Source organism: Protopterus annectens, chromosome 10.part0 (genome assembly GCF_019279795.1).
Source record: "Protopterus annectens isolate FY-2018-M chromosome 10.part0, PAN1.0, whole genome shotgun sequence".
Classification (NCBI taxonomy): domain Eukaryota; kingdom Metazoa; phylum Chordata; order Ceratodontiformes; family Protopteridae; genus Protopterus; species Protopterus annectens.
In genome coordinates, this window is record NC_056744.1 from 1,291,282,845 (window position 1) to 1,291,295,344 (window position 12,500).

Here is a 12,500-nt window from a genome sequence, read left to right on the forward strand (position 1 = left end):
ACTTAAAAAAAAGGCAGAAAATGAAAAAACAATGAAAACATGTCACTCACAACAACAAAAGTGGTAATGTTGATAATTCAAATTCAACATTATTGACATTACCCAACTTACCTTGATGTCCAGTGATGTCCTACAAATGTTTTGCAGGGTGGCAAGCCCCCCTGCATCCCACAACCCCTGTTAATTATATATCATACCCTGAGACTGTACTACAGTGAGGAAAAGGGAAAATTATCCAATCCCCAGTGTAGTGCAATCTCCAATTAGAACATCAACTTCATAATGAAATGAACCTATAACAGTGAATGCAAACTAGCATTTGCTGATGTGCAGGTGAATATTTGCTGCATCAGCTTTACATGAACTTGAAACTATTCTTTTGACCAACACAGTTCGCTTAACTGCCGCCCAAAATTTTGAGAGTAAACTATATATATATATATATATATATATATATATATATATATATATATATATATATATATATATATATATATATATATATATATATATATATATATATATATATATACATATAGTCCCAAAATATACCACTGCAATCACCATGGCTGTAGTCATAAAACAATGTTATTGAGGAATATATGCTTCAGTAAAATAATTTTATGACTACAGCCATGGTGACCACACTGGTATTTTTTGGGACTTGAATCTACTTTCTACAGTGCTGTTCTTTGGGTACCAGGAACTACATTACTTTTCTCATTGTATATCTATTACATACATACATACATAAAATAAACGGTTTACAATCACATATTCGATCATCATTTAGACATTCGAAATATGTTCGAAATTAATTTCCCAGAAATGTTTTGGTGATCACCACATTGTCGAAGCTAACAAGGGTGAACGCCCGCTATTGTCAGCTCCGACATTGCGGTGCAGATCGCACTATAGTGGGGATTGGGAAATGTACCCTTTCCTTCACTGTAGTGCGATCTCGGATTTAGAATATATAAGTAGGGGTGTGTGAAATTTCGTTAGGTGTTCGGAGCATTTCATTGAAGTTGAATGTTTCGACATTCAACTTCACTGAAATGCTCTGTTCAACATTTATTGTGGTCGATGTTGTGCTTTCTGAATAATTTTTTTGGATATTTGCACTTTCGGCCACAGTAATGTCGACCATCTGATAGTAAACCAAAATAAACATGTACTCAGACACTCATTTGCTTAACTGTGGGATTTATTTCTGTGTTGGTAACTGGGTAAGTAGTCTGGTCAGCAATGCAACTCAGCCACAACAGGGAACCCTCGGAGAAAATGAAGACAATTACAGTAGTAACCTTGAAGTACACTTCTAAAACAGTTACGCGCACTGCATACATGTTTTCAGTAAAAGACCTGTATATCACATATGTAGTAAATACAGAATTTATAGATATTCAAGAATGCCTTGAACTGCAACTCTGTCAGTAAAACATGTAGAGGCTATTTTCAAACCACATGAATATAAACAGATTCTGTGTTACATGCATAGATAGAAGAATAGCAACTATAACTTGTGAAAATATAGGGTAATCAATGGCATGAGATTTTGGTTGCAGAACTTAATTCTTACTGCCTTAGTAAAAAAGTACCCCTCTAATTACCCACTGTAATATACTGGAAATGGTACTGAAAAGTATATGGGGAAATGTTGACTGCATTTACCTCAATTTTCAAATGCTAGGTCAGTGTAAACTAACTGTACTTCTGTCAAACATTCAGGAAAGGTGTGAAAACTCAAAACATTTTACCACAACGAATGGTAGAAAAAGTGAGAAAAGAAATTCAGTAGGATAGACTCAGTATTACAGAAGATAGCTATGGTGTGATTTCTGAAGGACCACATGCAGCATCAGCTAATGAGAAAATACTTTTAGAACAGTGATTAGATTCATGCCCAAAGCTGCAGACATTTGCTACTCAACATGTTTCTTTGCAGTGCACAACTGTCCAAAGTAATGCTGTGCTGCAAAATGGGGGAAAATCTGTATAATTATAAAAGTGTACCTACACGAATACAGACACACTGACATGCAACACTAATAACAGACCATATGAAAAATAATTACCAATGGAGGGAAAAAGATTTGTAGAAACAAGCATGAAACAAACAGGCTACTGCCAAGGCTTGAATAATTAGACACAGTTTTGCAAGACAGCATCTCTAGCTGAGTAAAACCCAGTCATTCAGCAAACCTAATTGTCCCTGGGTGGGGGAAGGAAAAAACAAAAGAACAATCAACTGTAAGGTCTTAGAACATCCTACCATCCCCCACTGAGAGTTTGTGTAATCTGACCTGCAGTATGCTAACAAGGCTCTTTAAAAACCCTGCCCCTGGTTGAACATGTGACTCACACAGAACTCAAATGTAAACAAACTCCTCTAGCAAAAAAATATGAGATAGTGCCACTCTAATGTGCAGGAACCTTCTGTTTTGATCTTCTACTAGATCCCAGCAGTGTAAGCAGATGAGATAACACTGGGAGGAGTTTCCAGACACTCTGGGCACTCATTATTATGAATCTATGGAAAACAATGAGTGGAAAAAGTATTTAAATAGCTTATACAAATAACAATAGCAATAAAAGAAGGAAGGGAGGGACTATGGTAGTCATATTACCATAAGGGGCGAGGCCATTGACACTGGCTTTTAAAACCACAATAGGCAAAAGGTGGAAAAAATTCAACAGAACTGCTGTAGGAAGCCAGAGGAATCAGCCACTAAAACTTGTAGTCTACAGCATTCCAGGTCTGCAAGCTTTTTAGTTAAAGCAAAAAAAAAATCATAGCCAGCCTTAGGCATAGGCCAACTAGGCATCCACCTAGGGTGCCTCTCTAGCATGGGCACTTTTCCAGTAATCTAGATGATGTAGGTAGACAAGGATGGGGGCAACAGGTGGTGTTGGGGGGCACTGTGGAGACCGTTTACCTAGGGCACCAGTTGACCAAAGGCCATCCATGAAAAAAATAATGTACTTACAGTGAAATGCTTTAGAAAAAAATCAAGTGTAAATGTTTTTTATTTTTCTTATGTAGAGACAATTAATTTTTCCTTAAAAATGCAGCCAGAAAGTGTTCTCAGTCCAGGCAAGCCACAATTGCAAGCAACAAATTCAAGGCCAAGTAATATACAGAATTAAGAAACAAGGACCAAGATAGCAATCCAATTAGGAAAACATATCTGTACACATCAGATAAAAACAGACACACAAGCTTGTAACCAAACTGCCACCAAAACTGTGAATTACTGTTGAGACCTATCTAAGTAAATTTAACAACACTGTGTTAGCTAAAGTACAAAGCTTGTTTGCAGAAAGTTCAATAGTTCAGGTCCACACGCTGTTTAAAGCACAAAATAATGTAATTAAAACAAAAATCTTTCTATTTTCATTTAAAATACTTAAAGACATATTATCAGATGGACCTCTAAATAAATAGCCCAAGTGAAAGCTAGCGCAGAATAAAAGGCTTTATTACAAAATGCCTCCAGTTTTCAGAAACTCTAAAGCCATCTGTAAGTAGGTAAGATATATATCTTTGTCATTTTCCTCAAAACTTTTTAGTCCAAATTCTGTTTGCTAATATCCTTAATTCCAATCCACCTCCATAGGTTTCACATTCTCATTTTTCTCCCATTTCTTCTCCCTTCCATGATTTTCATGAAAAAAATAAAAATACTTTCCTGAATTAACTGTTGTTTATTTAGCTTTTCTGAGTGTCTTCATAAATTCTTTTCACCACTTTACATAATATGTATCGCTTCAAACAGCAACAGACTACATTGACATACTAGAGTCTTTACCTTGGAGTACAAACAAAATCCATGGTCCCATACCGCTCTGTGTTGAAACACCCATAACAAGGTACAACTCCAAAAGGAGTCTTACAAAGCTACATATTTTACAAGCATACTCTTTGCAGTGTATATCTAGTTACACTGTAGAAAGAAACACTGGTATAGAAACTTAAGCATGCCAGTGAAAAATAGCCCACCCCTAGTCACTACCAACATAGAACAGATTTAGATCAGTTGTCAACTGTCCACAGAGAACATCAGTATGTACCCAGTTATTATAGCCACTTTAACGACTGTATACATCATGCATGTCTCACTGCAATCAACAAAGCTAGCCTTAGGTGAAATGGAGCCCTAGACAAAGGACTCCATGAACCCACTTCCCAGTGCACACTAGTCTCCCTACACTTTCCCTGTTAACCCCTCCTGTTTTCCCCGCACTCTGACTCCATAGCATTCAGATAGATTACTTTGTTTTTGCTTTTTCTCATTTTGTCTTACTTTTTAGCTGCCCCCATTGGTTTGGACACACCCTAACTGGTCAAGATTCTTCTGCAATAAGTCTGGGTGACTGCAACTAAATTAAGCTTGGAATCTAGGGGATGCTAGGCTCCCAGAAGTCATAGAATTCAAAATTCTCTGAGATGGATCTTAGAACTTTTTGTTTACAACTTTTTGACTTAATGATAGGCTGACCAAAAAATTATGATTAAGGAAAAAAGTTTGGTCTTATTTTTTTTCTTTCAACGAAAAATGAGTTGCGTCTCATGCCTAATAAATCAGTAGTTCCCCAATAAACTGAGATGACAAATGCAAAAATATGAATTCTGTCTGGGAATAGTACCTGCCTTCCTGCCCCCCCCCCCAAAAAAAGAGTGATGAAAATATTCTGTGTACTCTTCTGGTGTTAAACTGGGATGAAAGTAAATGTGCAATTTGCCAGAGGCATATATTATACAGTTGATGGTCTGGGAGAAGAAATCGAAACCCATGGAGAAAACCCATTGAGAGAGAGAGAGAGAGAGAGAGTACATGCATCGCCCACACAGAAGGAATCATGGCTAAAATCTCAATTGGAGAACTAAACACTGTTAAATAGTGATATTAGTCAATGCAGCACTTTGTCAATGATGAGCTGCTATCTCATGCATACTAATCTGGCCACCATAGACAGACAGGTATCGAGTATCATGCTGATGTCTGACTGTGACAGAAAGTGAACAAATTATGGCAATAGTATCAGTCACTTTTATCTGCACACAACCCCTGTACCCAGCAAAATTAAAGCTGACTTTATTGACTATATATGCCACATACTATATATGCCACCTGCTCCCGAGGCTAGTGAAAGTGGATAAGGTATACATACTAAATCTAGAGTACTTGGTAATAGTTTTCAGTCTTACTCACAAACACTGGCTAATCTACAATGTATGTACTGTACCTGTATTCTACCTATGTTCCAAATTTCAGCTGTACACCACAAATCTATTAATTACCTTTATTTTTAAATTAATATTTTTTGTTTGTTCTCTCCACTGTAACTGTTGATGTGCCGCATACCACTGTAAAAACATGTCTTTTGTAATTTGTGTGTATACTGATCATGTCTAAATAACTAAATGTATCTGTAATTTTTCTTTGTGGAGCTTTTCTCCCCAGGCCTCTGCTGAAAAAGGGCCTTTTCGGCTCAGTCAGACACCCCCCGGTTAACAAATGTAAAATAAAATAAATAAATAAACGTATATCAGAATATAATAGGTTCATAGGCTTACAGGTAAGTATTACGTTAGTGAGCCTTTTTAAGCCTAGTCAATTTCCTTTTTGTGCTCAAAATAACCTATCCCATTTGGTTATAGATTGGCCTTACCCATCCCATGATCGATAATTATATATTAGCCCTAATGAGAATAAATGGGATTATACCATAAGCATTTAGGAGCTGCATCTGTCCATCAGTAATAAAGAGGGCATTCTGGGGTAAATTTTTTGTTTCCCATCCATAAAGCTAAGTTATGCTTGAAAATAGACATGGATGAACTTTGTTTTATGTGGATGGGTAGTCTGTGCCATAGCAGCAGTATCCTCTGCGAAATATACCTGTCCCTTCAAACCATTATGTTGATATTGCAGAAAAGGTTTCGATTTCTAGACTGAGGATTTATGATGCCATTTGACTTGCTGATGTGCAGTAAATCTATCATTAATGGGTCCAAGGATGTCTTGTATACTATAGCTAGGTCAACTCTTAGTAGTCAAATTTATTCTTTTACTGTACCTGTTTTGTATGAATTCATACATGTATTTTACCTTTGCATTTGGCATTTTTTGTAACCTCTAATTGTGTTTCTTCTGGAGCTTTTCTCCCGGGCCTCCACTGAAAATGGGCACATTCTGGCCCAGTGGACTTCCCCGGTAATCAAACTGAAATAAATAAATAATAAATAAATAGTCTGTAGGATACTGAGTATAGTGATGGGGCTTAGAGTTGGTCCATATAGGGTATGTTGTTTAGACCTTGTATTCCTTTAGTAAGATACCTCTGTTGGCATTCCAGTTATTGTATTGTCTCTGGAAAGATACATGCCAAAGGGGGCATTATATTCAATGACTGGACTAATGAGGGCTGAGTAAAGGGGAACAATGATATCTCCAGATCTAGACACAATCCTTTTATTTATATAGAAGGACTTTCTAACAATAATAGACACATGTTGGTCAAAAGTTAGGTTACTGTCCACTAGTTTCCCAAATTCTGAACAACTAGGTCAGCTGTTAGGGTATATTGTCGATGTGGTAGTTCCCTGGGATAGATGGCTTCCCAAAGGATACAGTAATGGCATTTGGTTTCAGACCACGATTTTGACACTAATTATTTATCTGAGACAAACCTTACTGGAGGAAGACTGAGTCATTTGTAGATTCAATGACTACTCCTACCTAGTAGTCATCTACAAACTTAGTCATCCAGAACCCTTTGGAATTGGCTTTTATTTAAGAACTGTAGATGTTAAACAGGAGAGGTCCTTGCACAGAATTCTGGGTGACTCCACTGGTGACTGGTCTCTTTGTGGAGGTAACTTCTTCCCCTTGTTTGATTATCTGCATCCTATCTGTGAGTATTTGGTAATTCAGTGGGTGACATAGGGGTTTATTTCCAGTTTATTTAGCTTTTCTACAAAACCTGTGTAGGGAATTGTATCAAAAGCTTTGGCCAGGTCAAAGTATGCAATGTGTACCCTTTTGCCTTCATCCATTACTTTGGTGGTTTTTTCAAAAAAAAAACACTAGGTTGAATAAACTTGACCTGCACTTTACAAAACTAAACTCAGATAGGTGCTGTGTTTAGAGGTTCCCTATGCCCCAACTGATTCATTTCTTGATAAGTCTTTCCATTGCTTTGCATATGAGGCTGGTCAGACTTATGGGTCTGTAATTGCCAGGGTCTGTGAAAGTTCTCCCCTTATGCAAGGGAATAGTTGTTCTCCATTTGCTTGGCCCAAAACCTGTATGGAGGCTCAGATTAAATAGTGTTTTTAGGGATGTGGCTGAATCATGCTTCATGCTATATAAGATGCACCCGCATATAATAAAATAAATAAAAAATAATCTTGAATGCTGGCAGCAGTCATTTATTTTAACCCTACACATACACACACACACACACACACACACACACACACACACACACACACACACACACACACACACACACACACACACACACTACTGTGCTACCACTCCATATGTCTCAACGGTTTCTCTCAAGAATCAAGGAGAAAGCTAAAAATAATAGTGGACAAAATACCAAAAACCAGGAATAGCTTTTGCCTTTATGCAGTTAGAGAGTTACTACAATAACAGGCTTTGCACTAGTATTCTCTTAGTTTTGAAGGCTATTTAGTTTGCAGTTTCCACTGATTTGCCAGAAAAAACACGCATTTTATGAATAACAGATGAAAATCTGAGATTTTGGCAAACTCAGGGACATATGAGACCATCGAATTGCAGACAGTTAAGAACATCTACATACCGCCCACCACATACACATGAGTGAACATCAATTATTTTAAAAACAGCACAGCCTGTGTAATAAGCCATTTTTTGGATCACTTTGAAGTTCCACACACATGGATATGGACTTCTGAAGACCAAAAACACAACAGAAAGTTAACTACTGTTTTAATTTAAAAATAATAGTCGATTTTCTGAATTAACACATTTCTTTTTTATCCTTTTAAGCTTGGTAAGGTAGGTTGCATACTAGCAGCAAGGACCACAAGCCTCTCTTTTATTCAAATCCCTGCATTGTCTCAAACTTTCTTTTCAGGTTACAGATATTGTACCAAAACTTAAGGCAGGGTCAACAAGACGTTAAGTGAATTAGCTATTTCATTGATTGTATAACAGAGAGAATGAAACCAAAAATTCCTTTTCTTTAAGTCTGAATCCAGATTTTAAGAAAAAAGGTCTGAATCTGCAAAAGTATGACTATAAGAATTATAAAGGCTGGGATTGCTGGATTTGACATGTATAAGTCTTGTGCTATGTTTCTCGGTATTTGATGGTATGGTGTGAGTGAGTGCAGCTAGGAGGGAGATAGGATGATGTACAAGATGAAGTTGCAAGTTAAGTGACATATATATGCGACATAAAGTGAAATAAGTTTATGCTTTCCTTTATTTAGGTTAGATTTTGAATAATTATGGTAGCACATGGTGTTTACATGTTTGTTATGTGATTCACTTGTGTTTTAGAGATTTGGGGTGGAAATGTACAGTTATCCAAGTCTCAGAAAACTGAAACACTGAAAATCAGAGTAATTATTTTTATACCCAAGTTGTGTTGTCTTAGGAATGAGAATAATAAAATTGGGTTGCCAACAACCAAGCCTACTGCATGCTGATTTTAAGGATGAAGACTACGTAGGGGACTGGATTAAAAAAAATAAAAATAAAAAATAAAAAGCAGAAAATTGCAGACCACTCCTGATGGCTGTCTAAGTGATGGCTCAACCCAGTCAACATTCCTCCTCTGATGGGGATAAATGCAACTATTTCTCGTGAGGGGTCTGAGAGTTAAACAAGCAAAAAAGAAAGAAAAAAAAGAAAACAAAATGACAAAATATGCTGTGTTTGAGTACAGGAAGGTAGAATTGCACAGCATGGTGCTGAATAATAAAAAGAATTACTGTGAACTTGTGCCATCCAGTTGCTAGCATGTGGTCCACAAATACATGATTGCATGCCCTAGCAGCTACACATTACTCAATGCTCACACTATTCTTGTTTTGTAGTGAGAGGGTGTATTCTTGGCATGAATATCCTGTCAGCAATTCTGAACATCAAAAAAAAAAAACAATAAATAACATCTGAAACCTAATGTCCCCAAAAACAAACTCTTACTATAACAATACTGAACCTAACAAAAACCATCCATACCCTACACTGAAGTGATTGCAAAAGAAATACATGCATTCTCCTTTTACAATCAGTCAAGCAAGCAAAAAAATGAGTTAAAACAACAGCAACAACACTGCCATCAGACAAACTTTGTCCGAACAATAAGACAAGGCTCCAAGTGGCTGCTGGCAAAAGTAATCCAAATGCTGTATTTCATAATAAAGGGTCCAAAATCCAAGGAACCAAACCAAAAGTTAAAACATACAGATTTATTGAAGTTAAGCGCATTTGTCCCTACAAATCTGGGACTTCCTCAGAACAATTTATACACACAGAAATTGTGTATAAATAGACCAACCAATGATACAATCCAATCTAATTAAATTCCTATAAAAATGTTAATATAAAAAGAAACAAAATCTATCTTACTCTATAAAACATGAGCTCTTGCCTTAAGAACAGGCTGAAAAGAAGTATTTCATTTAAACCAGGCAGTGTTGTTGCATTTACTCTTAACAGCCTCTGTAACTTGCTTCTTTCTATCTATAATTCCCACCACCCACCTCTAGGGTTCTTGGGAATTACTTCAAGAATCCCAAATCTAAACTTAACAAAACCTTGGCATTGCAAACTATGTTTAAACAGTGCATTATTCAAGTTCTTATTAGTAATTGCATATCAATGCTCATAAATTCTTTTTCTGAGTTGCCTTTCTGTTTTTCCCATGTAATAGAATTCACATGTTTTACAAACTGCTACATAAATGATACCTCTAGTAGCACAATTCCCATTCTTTAAAAATATAACAAAATATGAAAAAGTATGTTCATACATTAATTAGTAAAAAGAAATGCAGGTTTTTTAATCTGACTGAACAAGAGTCCAAGCTTTTGAATCATGTTAGAATAAAGATAACCTTCACATTATGAAACCCGACAAGGGAGGAGGGGTTGTTCTAGTGGACAAAGTGGACTATATTGGCCAAATGTTAGAGATTTTTTATGCTACAGACAAATACTTGGGAATTTTATGCAATGAGATTATGATAGCACATAGGAAAATTCAACTTTTTCTTGAGGATGCACTTTATCAGGGAGTTACTTCGGAGGGTTTACTACAGTTTTTGATGAATGAGCATTTACTTATACAACAAGCCTTTGTTATTCCAAAGGTTCACAAAAATATGTTGCACCCTCCTTATAGAGTTATAGTTGTGGCACACAATAGTTCAATATACCCCCTTGGAGTCTTTATAGACAAGTTGTTGAAAAATACCACTGCTTTCATTGATTACTTGTTGAAGGATTCATGGAATTTTCTTTCAAGAATCAACCTGGAGTGGTTTAGTGAGGATTGTGGTTTCACTACAGTGGATGTTATAGATCTTTTTACCTCTATACCCCACAATGAGGGACTTGTACTATTTTCTGAGGCCATTAGAAAATTGACTAACCTTAGTAACTCCATGATTAATTATGTGTTAGAAGTAGTGGAAATTACTTTGGATAATAATTTTTTCTTTTGAGGGAGAATTGTTCAAGCAGATTAAGGGTGTTGCAATGGGGGGAAGTTGTGCCCCCCATTTATGCAAGCCTGGTGATGTATGCATGGGAGGAGAAATATGTATTTAATTCTAAATTTATGGAGGAATGGGTTGTTTACTTGCATTATTTGGATGAAATTTTTATCCTCTGGAGGGATAGAACAAAGACCACAGACCAGTTCATCACTTTTGTAAATAATATTTCTTCATTCTTCAAATTTACTAGTACTCATTCAGATACTAGTATTGATTATTTGGATGTTACTTTGTACAAAGATCTTACAAATAGGATTTTCATTTAGAAAATCTTTAGGAAAGAAACATTTTCTAATAAATACTTGAACTGCCAAAGTAGTCATCCTGGTTATACTAAAAATAATATATTTAAAGGTCAACTGGTTCAGGCTGCTCAAATGTGTTCCAATCTGCATACTTTTAAAGTCAAACTTGCATAGTTTTGAAAGAGTGATTTAATTTGTAGAATTGGTGATGAGGTGATTCAAGGATGGGGTTCTAAATTTAAACCCTTGTTGGGTCTGGGTAGAGAGAATTTACAATTCTCTAGATATGATGCTGAACAGAAGTTTAGTAATAATATGGGTTTAACATATGGTGAGGGCACTAGAGAGGTTAAAGAAATTATGACTAAAAACTGGGTGATTTTTAGAATTAATAATGACCTTGTGGACCTACTTGGACAGAGTCCTAAGTTTGTACATAGAATGAGGAGGAATCATAAGTTTTTATTTGAACACCCAGCACCACCAGTTCCATTTAATGCAAAAGGCACTACTTGGTGTGGAGCCTGTTCACAACATACTTGTATATTAGAAGGTTCAACTTTGGTGTTACCACAAGTAGCTTTTGTTATATTTTTAAAGAATGGGAATTGTGCTACTAGAGCTATCATTTATGTAGCAGTCTGTAAAGCATGTGAATTCTATTATATGGGAAAAACAAAAAGGCAACTCAGAAAAATAATTTATGAACATTTATATGCAATTAGTAATAAGAACTTGAATAATGCACTGTTTAAACATACTTTGTAATGCCAAGGGTTTGTTAAGTTTAGATTTGGGATTCTTGAAGTAATTCCCATGAACCTTAGAGGTGGACGGTGGGAATTAAGATAGAAAGAAGCAAGTTACAGAGGCTAAGACTGAATGCCACAATACTGCCTGGGTAAATGAAAATATTTCTATTCTGCCTGTTCTTAAGACAAGAGCTCAAGTTTTACAGAGTAAGATAGGTTTTCTGATTCATTTTATGTTAACATTTTTATGGGATTTTAATTAGAGTGGATTGTATCATTGGTTGGTCTATTTATACACACTTTCTGTGTGTTTAAATTGTTCTGAGGAAGTCCCAGATTTGTAGGGACGAAAGTGCTTAACTTCAATAAATCTATATGTTTTAACTTTTGGTTTGGTTCCTTGGATTTCGGATCCTTTATTACGAAATACAGCATTTGGATTACTTTTTCTGGCAGCCACTTGGAGCCTTGTCTTATATTTTAAGAGAGTTGGTTTATGGGGCTTGTGTTTGCTGAAGTGGTTGGCAAACTTTGTCCAAACAGTGGCATTGTTAGGAAATGCTATTTTTCCCAGAAGGTAGAACACATGAGTGAAAATGGGCTGGGGTCTCCTCCACTGTTCCATTTTTCTCAGTTGTACAAACACTAATCTTATCCCTGCCCCTAACTCCAGTCCTGCGCATTTCCATCCATTAAATGTCAGTAAGTAAATAAAT